This window comes from Papaver somniferum, chromosome 7 (genome assembly GCF_003573695.1).
Source record: "Papaver somniferum cultivar HN1 chromosome 7, ASM357369v1, whole genome shotgun sequence".
Taxonomy (NCBI): domain Eukaryota; kingdom Viridiplantae; phylum Streptophyta; class Magnoliopsida; order Ranunculales; family Papaveraceae; genus Papaver; species Papaver somniferum.
The window spans coordinates 11941462-11958065 of record NC_039364.1 but is presented as its reverse complement, the minus strand read 5'-3'; the positions used below and the strand labels follow the sequence as shown (position 1 = coordinate 11958065).

At 35.6% G+C, this 16604-nt stretch overlaps 1 long non-coding RNA gene across 4 annotated transcripts; it reads left to right on the top strand.

Annotated features, from left to right (window-relative positions):
• The first annotated feature begins 7849 nt into the window (after positions 1 to 7849).
• On the top strand, positions 7850 to 11386 carry LOC113295608. 4 transcript variants are annotated; one of them, XR_003332872.1, is made up of 6 exons: positions 7850 to 8103; positions 8388 to 8703; positions 9056 to 9128; positions 9232 to 9385; positions 10041 to 10219; positions 10783 to 11386. It is a non-coding gene; the product is annotated as an uncharacterized LOC113295608 (long non-coding RNA). The 4 variants fall into 4 exon arrangements; XR_003332873.1 differs by lacking the exon at positions 9056 to 9128 and having other exon boundaries at positions 9260 to 9385; XR_003332874.1 differs by lacking the exon at positions 9056 to 9128.
• Positions 11387 to 16604: the final 5218 nt, after the last annotated feature.

The window sequence follows — 16604 nt, the reverse complement described above, 5'->3', positions numbered from 1 at the left end:
AGAGCTCTGTCACTTTATATGAATTTTAGTATGCTTGAGTGCAAACTCGTGTACAACAATTGGAATTTCGCATCAGGGTACTTCCTCCTGTAGTCAATAAGTATGCCAACCAAGGAGATTCTTTAGTGCCTTCCAAGGTTCTGCCTAGATAGCTAGGGTCTGGAATGTAAAGGTTTTGTGGGTATATCTCTTGTAAGCCCTCCGGAGATAACATTACACTTAGGGGTTTAAAGGCTTATTGCATACGCTAAATGCAATCGACGATGCCTGCGTCAGTGAGTTAGGATTTTATTTTATTTAATTTACTCGAGGACTAGCAAATAATAAGTTTGGGGGTATTTGATAGGCACATTTTTGTCTTATATAATCTCAATTGTATATATTATTAGCGCTCGATTTTATATTTATTATGGCTTTTTATGTCCCAGTAGGTATTTTTGGAGAAATAAGCTTTTGCGGCGAAATTGGCTAAAAAAGTGGTTTTTGCGCTCGTGGGAGAAAATTACTATACAGACTCTTACTTTGGATAAGGGGTATCCTAATTACTAAGGGGTGACCAATTACTAAGGGGTAGCCTAATTACTAAGTGGCATCCATTTTCAGGCAGCTGCTAAAGGGAAACCACTGCTGGATAAGGGGAGGTCATCTTCTTCATTTGAAATTTGAAGGGAAAATAAGAACAAAATTAGGGTTGAAGAATTGAAGGTGTTCTAGGGAGATTCAATGGCTGATATCAAATGGGTTTGTTCCTCTTGTCTAAACAGGGCTGGTAATGGTCTTATTTTTGCCCAGAATTGGCTAGACAATCCGCAGGAGATGAATCAAGTTTTATAGTTTTTGGCGGGAAAAATATGCATGCAACTGGAAGAGTTGGGGATTGAATTCGATCGATTTCCAGAGTGATTCAATGGCTGAAATTGATTGGGTTTACTCCCTAGGAATAAACAGGCCTGGTGAAGTCTTTTGTTTGAACCCAAATTGGCTAGAATAGCCGGAAAAAGAAATAGAAGTCAGGTTTTGCACGGGTCTCTGTATGACTTATTTTTGGAATTCTAGGAAGACTAAAGGCAAGAAACTCTTCCCAAAGATACATATATATCTAAGGAAGAGTTTGAGATAAGTTGGAAATCTCAGAAACGCGTGAAACAATTTTGGGAAGAGAATATTGCCGTAACTGCCAAGAAAAGAAAAGAAGAGATTTCGAGAAGTTTTGGGGAGATTAAATCGCTCTGTTGGCTATATATAAGTTGCTGGGAGTTCATAGAAGGGAGTCGAGGCTTTGGGGGACCGAGCTGAGGGATTGGTGAAGCTGCAGAGGTGAAAATCAAGAGTTGCGGAGAAGACGTTTCTGCTGCTGAAGAACAACGTCGTAGAACACTTCGCAACTTAGAAAGAAACCGTTACCTAATCTTTCAAATCCAATACCTTTGTAACAGCTTTGCAGCAACTATTCTTGTTAGAATTTATTTGTAAGGGCAGCTTCCGTAACAGTGGATTCTGTAACAACTATATCTGTTACAGATTCACTTCTTCAATAAAAACACCTATTTGAGCCATGATTAAATACTTTGAGCGTGTTTTTGACATGAGGAGATGAACCTCAACATTGGGATGATGGAGGAAGCCCTATTTCACAATCACTTGGTAACTATAATTGATTCTTTATGACTTTTGCACTTGTTTTAATCGATTTATGATTTTTCTTGATTAGTTGTGATTTTGTTTGATGTCGCATAATGGGTTTTAGGAACTTTTGATGCGTCATTATTGTGATTTACATCTAATGATTTATAAAATCTACTTTTGGCAAATAAAATAGTCAACAAAAGAGCTAGAATTGTTATGAGTCATCATATGAACCAATTGAATGTGATTAGTGGTGAAATCCTAAGTCTCAGTACCTCTCGATATTCGTGACAACCTTGTGAATATATTTTTAGTATTTTTATTCTTAGTTCTTAAATCAAACCTTTACACAATCCGAGTTGAACGAACTTTACTACCACTTTCAAAACTACATCAATGGTGCCGACTAGTTTCTAACTCAAATCTTCGTAGCACCACCTAATGATGTTATCACTATACGTATTATAGTGATATTAGCTAATGTATCTTTCCAATTTTCTCACAATGAAAGTGTTGTACCCCAAAACTCTTGCTACTTTGTTTGAAATAACAGTAAAGTGAATATGTATGATTTTATATGTGTTTTTCCAAAGAAAAACTCAAACTGGAACGTGATACCTGATTTAAAGTTAAAAAAAGCCAACGCGTCGCGTCTTGCTCACTTCATATACCTTTGCCACAATTGTCTTTATTACAGTTGAGACGACAAAAATTATTGCGTATTCGTTCAAAATTACTTTTTAGCCCGCATATATAGAGTCCTGGTTCCTTCGCTGACATTATGCATTAACTTCGTTCGTTCTCTGGTTCAACCGAAAAGATTCTAAAAGACTCCCAGTAAAATAACAAACTTCTTATAAAAGTTAATGCAACCACCCACATGCCTCCAAAACAACCTTCCATATCATTTTAAATATAGTGAAAGAATTGTTCAAAAACTTTAGACAAAACATTTTTTTTTAACGGTAAAAAATTTGGTGTTGGCGAGTTTCTAACTCAGGTCACTTGTATTATCACCCAGTGACTTTACCATTATACTAAAGTGATACTAGTTATGTAGTTTATCAGTTTTATTTCCATTGCTCATAGCATACATGTGTATTTTGTCCCGTTTCATTTGTCTTTGTTTTTCCATGATTTTGATTAATATGTATGCAAATGAGAGATGCATATATGTTTTATACTCCTGGGAAAGAAATCTTAATATCAAAGACTAAAAGTGAATAATAATAAATCAGTTGCTCGTGAAACTGGGTATTGTAACCTCTGGGCTCATGACTCATGAATGTACTTCCACAATTTTTTTTATTGTGTAAACAGAAAAAAGGCAGCACTAATCTAATACTATATATTTTTTGGCATGCAATTTCTTTTTTAAAATTAAAAACAAATATAAAATATTTATTACTAATCTGTGAATATATTAGATAAAAAATATTCGAGCAACGTGATAGCTAGTGATTTCTTCTACTGAATAAAATTGATAGATATTTTTTTCCATGTAAAATGATTTTTATTCTTTTGTAAAACATATAACTTTGTAATGACTCTTTCTTCGCCGATACTGTCCCTACTTAGCCATTGCGATTATCCGGGAGTGTGGGGTTTTCAACGGGCATCGCAACAATATTCTAGCAGAAACTTCTCGGGAGGTTACCCTTCCCTGGACTACTCCTTTTCGAGCACGTTTAACGACAGATTTTGCTGCCAACTCTGGAGCCAATTGTGTTGAAAAGGCCTCTGTATAATGTTGACGTTCCCAGGAGGTCACCCGTCCCTGGATTACTCCCTTTCGAGCACTCTTAACTGCAGAGCTTTCTGCCAACTCTGGAGCCAATTGTGTTGAAAAGACCTCGGTATAATGTAGACGTTCACTGCCTCCTGTATGACAAATATATGGTGTAACCTCCCAGCATACTCACGCACCCGAGCACAAGTGAACCGTCCCTAGTTGTATCCCAACTAACACCGATATTGTTCTCACTTACCTACTGTGGTTATTCAACAGTGTGGGATTTTTAACGGCACCAGGACCATTCCCATCCAGCTTACCTTCCCACTCTCGTCCGGTAACCCGCCGTCGGCTATCGCCACTTATCCACCACGGTTATCCGATAGTGTGGAGTTTTCAACGGGTATCACTTCAGTAATCCAGCAGTATCTTTCCGGGAGGTCACTCATCCTTGGATTGCTTTTTCACGGGCACGTTTAACTGAAGAACGTTTTCCCAACTCTGGAACCAATTGTGATGAAAAGGCCTTGGTATTAGAAAAGAACAAACCATTACTTATATTTCATTCGTCCAACTAATGTTAAACATCGAGGTATTATAAACTAAAATCGTATGTATAGATTATTCAATAAAACAATAAAAATTCTTCCCTAATATCTGGAAAAAAAAAACCAAACCGACTACAAAAATCACCGGAAAGGATAGATTTACAGATCGAAATTCTCATAAAAAATCCCATAAGAGAAATAAAAATAGGGACCTACATTACACTGCACCTATCCCAATGTTACGAACGCTCTTAAAAGCATTGGACCGACACTCAGGATATAATTGTGGAAAGTCTAGCACTTTCCCGTATCTCACCCTAAACATGGGATCCCGTGTTTGCTTCATGGGGTCGGGGAGTTGGGCGGAAAAAGAAAAAAAAAGTAAATTAGTATTTGGGTCGTAAGTTTTGGTATGGTTTAGTATTTGGGTCCTAAGTTTGTCCTTTTTTGATTTTGAGTTGCTCGACCGTCTGTTAACCTCTGGTCAAACAACCCAAACTCAAAAACGAACAAATTTAGGACCCAAAAACTAAACCATACTAAAAATTACGACCCAAACAGTAATTTACTCTTATTTAAAGTTCTCGAATTTAAAATCAGTTCTTACTTTTTTTTTTGTCCCTTTCAAATTGTTGTAACTCTTTGCTCTTTCCATAAAACTTAATTTTCCAATATCAAGTAGAGCCCTAAAACTGTTCACTTGAGGGTAAAACAAACCAAAAATCACACTACATAAAAACAAATGAGAAAGGGGAAATCTAAAATGAGAAAAGTTAACTGCTATCAGTATTAGATTGAATTTCTCTGTTGTATTTCCTTTTCTACAAAATATCAGGTTAACCTTAGAAAAGGCTCGTCATTTAACTCACAATAAGAAAGTTGGTGATATTGCTTGATCTTGTGTGTGCCTTTTCTTTGATAAAATCTCGGTGTCTTCAATTCCTTTCGGTCTATGTTTGTCGACGTCGCGGTTTAATTTGTGATTTTCAATTAACAAAATTTAATTTACGGATGAAGCAAATAAAAAACTACATGTAGTAATAAAAGTCTCTTAAACACCATATATATCATCAAGTATTATACATTTGTGTACGTCTTAAATTTTTTTAATATAAATATGTATCAACGGAAAAAACGTGAATAATATGTAATAGTTGGTGATTAATTTTTCTATTGTTATATCTCTATTAGGGACTCATGAATAACTAATGCATAAACTTCACCAAAATTTTCAATTTTAGGTTGAGTTTGCGATGGAAAAAAATGATTCGATTCGAATGAAAGAAAGAAATAAATTAAAAGAAAATGCATGTTATATGTGCTAGATGTTATAAGGTTACTAAAGGGTAATCAAACACCACATTAAGTTAATAGTCCCAAAGAAAAAACCAAACTGAAATCGTATAAAGTTTGGTGACCTCTTGTAAAATGCATAAATCCCTTCAGCAGTATGATAATCTTATAGGTGGAGTGTATGTACGTGCAGGTGATGCCTTTATGACATGTTATTGTCAAAATTCAATTCCCATTTCTATGAATGTATTTGCACGTCAATATATATGATTCATAAATGTTGTCGGGGGAAGTATGTGATACCTTTTTAGGTTCTTTCGAATTGAATACTTAAAATTTTATGATTTTCTTTAAGCTCATTGCATAGAGTTTAAAGAACTTCCGAGTCATGTATTGCATAGAGAAGTCAGACATATTATTTAAAAGGTAAGGATCTTTTAGCTTTTCTTAGAAATGACGTTATTGTAAACATAAATCTTAAATCAAATCTAGCCATATTTACACCTAAATTCTATCATAAAGATGAAATCTAGCTGTTGAATATCTACATGAGAATCCTAAGATTAGAGTCTAATGTTAGCAAATTTATTTTTCCGGATCTAACGGTTGAATTCTAATCCTAAAAAATATTAAAATCTCATGGCTTCAATTCTAATCACTTTCAAATTATATTGTGGGGCCTAACCTAAAATTTTTTGTAGGTTGGGCCCGCTTATGACAACTCTAGTTTGGCGGATAGGGGATGCTTTGTTGTGATTTAGACATTATGATGTGCTTTTACTTTGTGTGGAATGGTGATCCATTTATATAAATTACTCTTTAATTTATAACAACCAACTGCCGTTATTTTACACTTGTATTTTTAAGCCGGATTCTTTGGGCCGGTCTATATGAATTATTTGAGGAATATCATTATGTGACAGGATAAGATATTTTAAAGTAAAACGAAAAACCTCTTAATCAATTATTTTCCTTAATAGCTAATTTATGCCCGATTAACCGGTGATAATTCCGATGATTAAAAAATGATTAATTAACTTCACCCTGAAATCATCAAAATTTGAAAAAAAAATTGATTTTTTTTTTTTTTGAAAATTATGAACTCTCGATAGATGTTCATGCACCATTAATACCACCAATTTTGGTGAAGGGATTGTAGATATTAATACCAACAACCGACAACAGCAACATAAATGCCAGAATAACTTAAAGATTTCATTTGTAACGATTGCATCAATTAATCATCTTGAAATAATAAGTCAGGCATACAAGCAAGTGAAGCAACCATTTCAATAACAAGTTCATGGACTATATTTATACTGCAGCCACGTCGTTTTGAAAGAAATGAAAAATAAACAGTGGACTTCCTTTTGTAGTATCTCTTTATTCTTTTATATGCAAAAGATTTCGATTATTTTTACTTATATTATTTACTAACAATTGGGTTTTCATAAATCATAGAATTGATTGTATAGGCAGATTGACATTAAAAAAATATATACGAAAAGTGAAGAAAATAAACATAGAGCATCAAAATTTGAATTAAAACATTACTGAGGCGCCTAAAATGTACATTCAACTTGATTTCATATTCCTATTGTTCATTCAACTTTACATCTTCCTCCTTAAAGGATTTGAAAAAAAAAGCTTCCACATTAATATGTTTATACCTCTTCTTCAACTTCACCTAGCAGGTTTATGTGCAGTAAACCTTTGGAATATCAACAATGTACATAACTAATTGGGGATCGTCAGATAAAAATCACACAACATAAGTATATTTGCATCATTAAATAACATGAAATCCAATCAATAAATAGTCGAAACGATCCCCAACCCACTACAAAAGAGAGATTCAAAAGTAAAACTAAATTTGAATTGATACAGAAAATTAAATTAAATCAAATAAAGTTATTGTTATCATATAAAATCCTATATTGAATAATTGGAAAGATTATTTCAAAGATGATAGAGAAATTACACTTTAGGTTGAGAAAAATAATTAAGAACCCTGACTTGAAGATACCCAATCAAATAAAATTAATAACATATTTCTGAAACAAAAATTGAATTAAAAATTATAATTGCAGAAAATTTTCCCTAAAGAAATCGCTGCAAAAACAGTAGAATTTTTTTTTTATTTTGGCTTGGAGGGAGATATTATTCAATAAACATAAAGAAGCGTAAGTGATTCAGTGAGTATAAATCTATTTTTTATCCTGTAATTCAAATTTCAACTTTGCCTAAGAAACTTGCATCCAAAAGTCATTATAATTACAAGAAACCCACGCATATTCTTACTGAAATACAAATTCTAGCACCACACCAAATTACCGGGCCGTTACGAATTTTCCGTTATAAATGGACGTTACAAAAACTTCGTAACAGGCAAAAGCCGTTACTAATGTTTTTAAAATTCTTAATGGAGGGAAGCCATTACGAATGTTTTTCTAGGCGTGCCAGTCACACGCTTGGTCACACTTGGGTCGTAACACCTTTAGAATGTGTGTGCTCCATTCACATGCGTGGCAGTATGTTTCCACCCACGATGGGTTATACTAGAGGATATTTCCTCCATGCGTGTGCCATTCACATGCATGCTTTTAAGGATATCTCAGCAGTTCGACAGATCGGGATTCATTTTCAGTTTCATCACACAAATCGTTGATTGTTGATGAATGAATCCGTATAGATGATGAGGGTGATGGTGTAATTGTTGATGTACGAAGGAGAACCAGTAGGAGTTGTAGGTTCTCTGTGTGAGGTGATGAATCCAGGAGAGAGTTAGGGTTAGGGTTTGTTCTTGAGGTGAAGAAATCATGAAAGGATGATAGATCTGTTGAGAACCCCGATGATTCATGGTGGTCCTGTTAAATCAAGTGTTGATTCAACTCAGCGAAAATGGTAAGTTGATTTAGGGTTTCTCAAATTAACTCTGAGTTGTGTGTAATTGATGTATAAATTGAATAATCTGTGAGGGGTTTGTTCTTGATTGAAGTATGGATGGATATGTTTAGGGTTCATTTTTGGATTTCACAGGGAATTAGGGTTTACTCTTAGCCGAGTAATCAGATTCTTTTTTGAGTAATCGGATTCTTTTTTGTAAGAAATTAGTATTTTGTTTATTGATATGATTGTGTGTGTTTTCATTGGATATTTATCAACTGTTGTTCTTGTTGTTGTTGCAGATGAAGAGGGAAGATAATAAGAAACTAATGTTGCCTTCCGAGGGTATGATGGTGCCGAGGAGGAGGAATAGGAGAATGAGAAATTCAACAGTGTAATTAAGGCGAAGAGATGAGAGGAAAGGGGGAAATTTATGAGATTAAGGGTTTAGGATAAAAAAAGGTGGAATCATTGGGTGGAGGAAGGAGAGAAAAAGGAAGAATTGTGCTATTGGAAGTACAAGTAGAAGCAGAAGTACAATTTAACGTGTTTATAGCGATTGTTGGTTGATCTTGGTTGTAGTTTGTAGAACATGGAGATGAATTCAACCCAAATAAGGTACCAATAATGATTTTTTACTTCATATGATCTATTTTTTCATGTTGTTTCAGGCATCTCGCGATCATTTACATGATTCAACTGTGAACTTAAAGTACAAGTTTACACTTTCATATTGTTGTTGAATGATTTTTTTGTTGATTATAAGACCTCTCAGGGGCTTGCTTAAGAATAAGAAAGATGAATCTAATGATCTAGGTGTTTGTTAATTGAAATTGCATAAGTATTGCACACCAACTGCTCGAAAGCATATCCCAGTGACCAATGTTTTAACTCTCGATTGGTATGAGCTTGCGATGAATTTTCCCCTTGACCTAACTGATTCCAAAAGGATCTTTATATCCAAACATAGGAGCAATGAGCCAAACCCAACGATTTGAAGAAAGGAATTATAATCCTACCACCTATTTTTTGTGAAGAACAAGGTAAGTCGATATGGATGTGTGATTTCTGAATTTGTGTTTTTCAATGCTTAAATCGATTCCCAATAATGAATTTTGTTTTCCTGAACAAATTGCAAAATCTCAGTTTGTTTCTAAATCAGCTGAGATTATAGGGTTCGATTGTGATGGTGGACATACATGATTATAAGATTGAAGGAAGGAGGTTACATAATCCCTAGTGCAACCGTTGTACTTCATTTAGCTCTTAACCTCGCCATAACAGAAGAACCCAGATGAAGGTATCCAAGCTCACTCTATCTATTACAAGATCTTTTTCATTTTTGAGTTCAGGTTGAATCTTATCTTTCCAGTAAAAATTCACTACATGAATAAGCGGATACCACTTCTCTTCGATATGAAAATGGTAAGGTTGAATATGAAAATATAGAAATTAGAGAGGAATTCATAAAGATTTGTATTTTGATTATCAAGAACCGAGATTGAGAATGCCCATTTATAAAGAAGATGTTTCTTTTTGATATTAAGTTTATAATGTGTTTACATGGTGTTGAATTAAGAAAGCCACTATATTCATTCTGATGTAATCTTAGGTTAGCTAAATATGCGTTATGGAATATCTTTTACTGCTTCAGTTCAGCGTATGTTCTAAGTACATTGGAAGACTAATTTGTCGGCTTCCTTTGACCCAACCTATAGCTCTTTATCTTTGGATCATTCTGTTGGGGATTATGGTCATGGAGTGCATATTTCTCTTTTGTTTTACCGTTGAAGATGTATGCATAATTTTTTGCTTGATGTGATGAAGTACAAGCATATTTATGCCAGATCCAAAGTGACATAGTTGTCATATTTAAATGGGTTCAGCTACTTCCCTGATATAGTTGTCTTATTTTTGTTATCTGAGGTTCTGAAGAGAGTTGATTTTTTTACCAGTATCCAGAGGATTTTTGGATTTGATGGAAAGGGCTAGGGTGTGATTACATATTATCAGGTGGCCATAGAGGAGGCTGACAAGATGTTAGATATGAATTTCGAGCCACAAATAAGACATACCCCAACGAGGTGCTAGCCAGACCATGTTATTTCATGTCACCTTTATAATGGAGATACAGGTCAGTCTATGTGTTTATTAAGTTCCCTTATTTGGCTTAACTTTTAATTTAATCTGTGCATAGAAACATTTTAGATGCCGAGGTTCTTCACCTATCAGATTATATATGCTTCTAATCTAAATATATTTGTGTGTGTCTGCATTTATAGCAACTTTAGTATATCTATTTCTCTTCTATACCTAGAATTCTAAGACTACAAAATATATATCAACCATGACAAGACCTTCTCCGTGCCTAGCATAAAAATTTGATGTGAGATTCTTAACTACATGTGAACAACGCAGACGGCCATGGCAATTTAGTTCGCAGTCAATATATTGATAATTAATGCTATAGCAGAACTTCCTCCATTATGCACTGTATGCACTTCATTTCTTATTGCAAATACATCTAACTGTAATTTACTAATTAGTAATTTGATATAGATAATGACTCAACTTCAATTTCTATTATATTGGAAATTTTGGCATTGTGAAGCATATGAGGTTTGTTATCTGCTACCAGCTTTTATTTGATTTTATAACTAGGTTGTTCTTGTTCACAATGTTTTTTATTTTATGAAGGCATGCATAAAATGTATGGCGTATGCGAAGCTGCTAAGAAAATCGGGCAACGTTAGACATTACCATGAATAACTGCATCGGACATACGTGTTGCCGCAAACCACAAAGAGCTTTTCAACCAACTAGCAAAAATGTATTCAGCTTTGCCCGCAAACGGTCTTTTAACCACAAACTCTCTGCAGAACTTGTCATTCATACTCACCGGCCCACCTAGCAACTTTACGCCGTCAGAGGGTCTGCTGATATCATCTGTGGAAACACCCGACACCAAGCCTCTGTCATCAACTGTAGGCCAATAAATCTGCGTCTTAGTCACATTAAGATGTAGACAAAGGGCCGGCCCTTCCTGCTGTACTATCTCCAAGGCCTTAGCCACCATGAGTGTGTCTCCAATCAAGGTCCCGTCGTCCAGGTATCAGGCCTGAAGCTCCAACTGGCGCTATCTAGCAATGCTATGAATAAGAGCATTTGGAAATACATGTTTTTGATTTGATCCATCAAAAATTTGGTGCCTGCGAGTTTTAAACTCAGGTAACTGGTATCATCATCTAGTGACACCGACATCAAACACAACCTTTAATCATATTAATTCAAAAAAAAAAAATCATAGTGAATAACAAAACTCCCTCACCTCCGAAAGACTCTTAAATAAACGTAAATAAGAAGAAAAGCAGGAAAAATGATGCTATTAAAGTTCAACTCATCCATGTTTTATGCGAGGTTTTACTAGTATTGGAAGTGTTATTTCAAATTACTTAATGTCACAAAACAAAGACAGTACATGGTTAAAATAGACGTTAGACTCACGTTTACCGAGGTCGACTGAACTCTTCAGTTGTCTAAGACTCTTAACCATATGGTGGTGTAGCTTTGCTTGTGGTGGCAGATGTGAAAGTATTAAGTATAGAAAGGGGATTGCTTGCTGGGGATTGGATTGGAAGAAAGGGAAAGAAACAAAGAATCGGATTGGAATTTGGAACAGATGGGATAAGGGAAGGTATCCATGAAATGAGGTGGTGGTATATAGTGTTTATTAACACGAGTGTTTGGTGGATAAGGGTGGGCCCACCTATGACAACACTAGTGTTTGGTGGACAAGGGGTGGCTTGGTAAGGTTTGATTTCGAACACGTTTTGACACCAAATTCGTTTCTACATAGACATCCAAATTATTTTTGATATAAAATGAGCAATGTTGATTGTGCATTCTCAAGAAGAATGAATTGTCACGAATCGGTCATGTTATCATCATTGAGCTAACAGTGAGCAAACAAGGCTTCTGGTGTATATAATCGATCGGAATTTATCTGGACATTTGCATGCTATTTTTTTCAAATAAAAATCGAAATTAATCGAAATCCTTTGGTTGGAGCAACAACTAGCTCTATGATTTTTTCTTTTCTTGACGGCAAAGAGCAAAATTTATTAAGAAAAATTTCTGCATCACTAAAGCAGTGATAAAGAAATCGGAGAAAAATTACATGGATGCATAAATTACAGTATCCCAATTACATAAGCAGGTGTAAAGCGAAAATTCCTCAAAATTATCTGTATGTAGCATCCAATTGAATAACAAAGACTTGATCTCCAAAATTATTTGCGTAACAGGTCTACTCAAGTTACAATACAATCTGTTGTTTCTTTCGCTCTCCACACTCCACCAAATGGCAAACGGCAAATACCTCCACAAGTGACTCATCCTCTTCTTACTTTTCTTATTTTTCGAAGCAGTACCAAACCTCATAAGTTATGTTGCAATGTAAGAATAAGTGCGCATTAGTTTCCTCATGAGACCACACACCAAACAATTATCATCTTGAACCATTAGCTCTATGAAATTAGATGTTGTTTTTTCCTTTTTCTGTGTAAATGGCTTTTACTCTTCTGGATGGTGAAAAAATATGATCATGTACGTACTTTTAGCTTAATTCAATGAAAATGATTCTTTGTTTATCGCGTATCTATTTTCATAAAGATAATCTTTAACTTGATAATATGAAAGAGCTCGTTACAGCTACTTTCTTGAAAGAACCAAGAATAAAATATCACTTTAAATAGAAAATAACAACATCATTGGAAAATAAAACAAGAATCTAAAAATAATCTTTAACTTGATAATATGAAAGAGCTCCTTAAAGCTATTTTCTCCAAAGAAAAAAGAATAAAATATCACCCTAAATAGAAAATGATAACGTCAGTTTCCTCCCACATTTCAAAGTATTTCCATCTTAACCCCATTGTTTTTTTCGCCTAGTGATATCCGTGTTGTTGATATACAGAACGTGCACCAAGATGTAAGGGTTGTCACATATACATGTCACTAACGGCAAACATGAGTGATATCAAATTAATCATGGTAACAAATTTGTCATTGCGACTCCATGAACTCATAATTCTTGAACGCACTTGACCACATAAATTCTTTATTTTAAACATGAGCTCAGTTTGTAAACGAAAAAGAGGAGTCGGATTGGAAGATATGACAAAGGGAAGATAAAATCAATGAAATTGGGGGATTTTATATAGTACAAGCTTTAACCCGCTGCATACGCACCGGCATAACCCAGTTGTGACAAACCTCATTTTACTATACCATTTAGTTTAAATTTATCTAAATGTTCGTCATTAACTAAACTGTGGATTGTTTCCCTTGGGATAATTCAATTGTATTTGTAAGTTGGTGAATATTCATGAGTAGTTGAAATGCTTGCATCCCTTTGCTTCATTCTCATCAACATAAGATATCTTTTTCTATTTTCATTTGATCAATAAGGTCAATTAGTTCTACCATCGCTCACATAAAGAAGAGGTTAATTATAACTAATATATGTAGAACTCTTCAAATAACATCGGTAGCTTATTCGGTTTTTTCCCATCCCGAATGAAACTTGCATAATGTTTAAGAACGTCTTTCATGAAAAATTTACTTCTCGAGAATTAACTACAACGCTTTCTGTGATTTTAACTTCTTTGTACCCCTAATATTTTACACCAAAAATGGGCCAACTTAGGCCTAAAAAACTCCTCATGTTAGCCAAGTGTGGACAAATTGGGCCCCAAAAGCATTGTATGTGCAAGCCCATGTGCAAACAAGCCAAAAATGGCTAACTAGGCCACACTAAACACAAATACATCAAAGCCCATGTGGAAAGGCCCAAATCAGGTTAGGGGTGCCACAATCCTCAATAACACGTCAGCTGCCATGTCAATAATAGTGGCCAATCAATAACAGCCACATCAGAAATGAGAGACACGTCAGTGTCCGTATCGATATGCCACGTCATCGGCCATGCTGCCGTGTGATAGACACATTTTTGTGTCCGATTTTTCTCGTATCTATATATTGTTAGGATCATTTTTGTACTTATTATGGTGTTTTATTTATTTGTAGATATTTTTGGACAATAACCATTTTTGGAAAAAATTAGCTCCAAACGTTGTCGGAAAGCACCCGGAGGACACTTGCTATTCGGACCTCGGTTTGGATAAGGGGCACCCACAGGACACCCCTTAAGGCAGTTGCTAAAGGCACCCCTACTCTATATAGCGGGCGCCCCCTTTCTTCACAAATTCAAATTTCAAATTTGGCGGGAAAAAATTAGCATGCATGTAGATTAGGGTTCACATTCTTGGGAAGATTTAAGGAGATTCAATCTCGGATTTTTGTTGGGCTGGACTTCCTAGAGCATAACTGGGTCGGTATATGTGACTGGATCGAATAAATTGGGTTAGATCGATCGGGAGAAGGAAATAGAGGTGTTGTGGTCAAGGGTTGTTGTTGGAGTATTTTTTTCGACAATTCACGGAGATTAAAGGCTAGAAAAGTTTCCCCAACATTCGTAGTTATCTAATAAAAAGTTTGGAAGTATTGGGAGTGGTCAAATACGCGTGAAGAGAGTTTGGCAGAAAGAAAACTCCGAAACTTGTTGTGGAGATAAACCAAGATTTTGGGGGAGATTTAATCGAGTTGTGGCCTATAAAAGGAGATGGGATAAGTCATATAAGAGGTACGAATCCTTTCATAGAAGTTTAGAACACCATAGAGCTCCAGAGATCGAGTTGCAGGAAAATACCTTATTCTACTGCTGCTGCTGAAGAGGAAGAACACGAAGAACATTGACGCACAAGTAACTGTCGCAGAAAACTATCGTTGTTTCGCAGCAGTACCTATGTGTCGTTCATCACACATGTTGCATTAGGTCTTTAACTACTATTTATCCCTGTAACAGTGATTCTGCAACACCAGCAAACTGTTGCGAATCGTCTGTATTATCACTTTTCATCTTTTTAATCATCTTTTGAGCAATAAACAATTATTTTGAGATCATGATTAATATGAGGAGCTAAACCCCATTGCTGAGGCGATTGAGGAAGCTATTTTTCCAACAAAAAGAGGTACAATGTATTTTATTTAATTTATTGCAAATATTATTATGATTATTTGCTTTGAACTATTATTGAATATGATTTTTATTTGAGTGATTGTGATCTATTTTGATGGAGTATGCTTAGTTTATAGACTCTTGATGCTTCATACTTGGTATTTACAATTATTACTTTTGAAAATCTATTAGTTGCAATATTTTAGAATCAAATTAAACGAGAAAATTGCATGAATATAAATATTTGGACCAAATCACTTTGAACTTGGAAAATAGTGGAATCTTAGCCTCGGTGTACTTTTAATATTGATACCAACTTTGTCGGTGTTTGTTATAATTATTAGCGAGTTTTCTATTTAGTTTTGAATTTAAGTCTAAAGTTATCCTTCACAAGTTCGAGAATCAAATCACTTTTTACCACTATCTAGAAACCACATCATCGTGGCACGCGCCACGTCATCGAAATACCCGTTGAAAAATAACACGACATCAATAAATGCCACGTCATCAGTATCGTCCAACCAGAAGCTGCCACGTAAGCGAGAAGAGCACATTCACCAGAACAGGTGGCAATGATGTCAGCAAGATATGACGTCAGCATGGCGTTATCAGGCGTCAGCAAACGATGACGTCAACAGGTTTCAACTGGCGACGTTGACGAAATATTCCTCGAATATTCCGTTACGGTATAATAGCGTTGGCATATCCCTTACACCTTTAGCATATTCTGCTACAGTTTTGACGCCGTTAGGTTTTACCGTCAGTTGCGTTAGCATGACGCCAGCAGATGACGTCACTACGACCTCAGCTCGTCTTCTCCAGTGCTGTTCAACAGCAGGTCGCCGACGCCTTGCCGGCGACGGTCATCTTCTCCGGCGTCGAATCTATCGTCTTAACCGACCATATCCTTCAGCGTACCCCGGCCAGCCAGATTGTCTTGATCCAGCGTAGTGCGTAGCAACTTAATCCCCGTAGTTCTGTTTTGGTGTAGCACGACACAACTTAATTCCATAGTTCCATTTCGGTATATCACGATGTAGTTTTCTGTGAAAAACCTAAAATAACTTAAGCGTCGAAGGGTTTTCTGCAGGTACCCCTCCCCTTTACTGTTCAGCTGAAGATTAATGCAGCAAATCGATTCTCAACAAAATCATCACCAAATTCGTGTTTGGGGTAGAAGAAATTTTACCATACAAACATTGTCCCCAATCAAGGTTTTCGAAAAAAGAGAATCGTGTTTTACAAAATCGAGTTGTGGCAGTAATCAGACAAACTTCACAAAGGGCGGATTCTGTTAGCGATTCCCAACAGCGTAGGAGAAGCGAAGCTGAAAGGAACGAAATGGAGGTTCAGTCAGCCCCAACAGTACCCATTAGAAACAAGCTGGGTCAAAATCGTGCTCATGACAGAGCTCTGGATCATGATCGAGATCGAGATCATG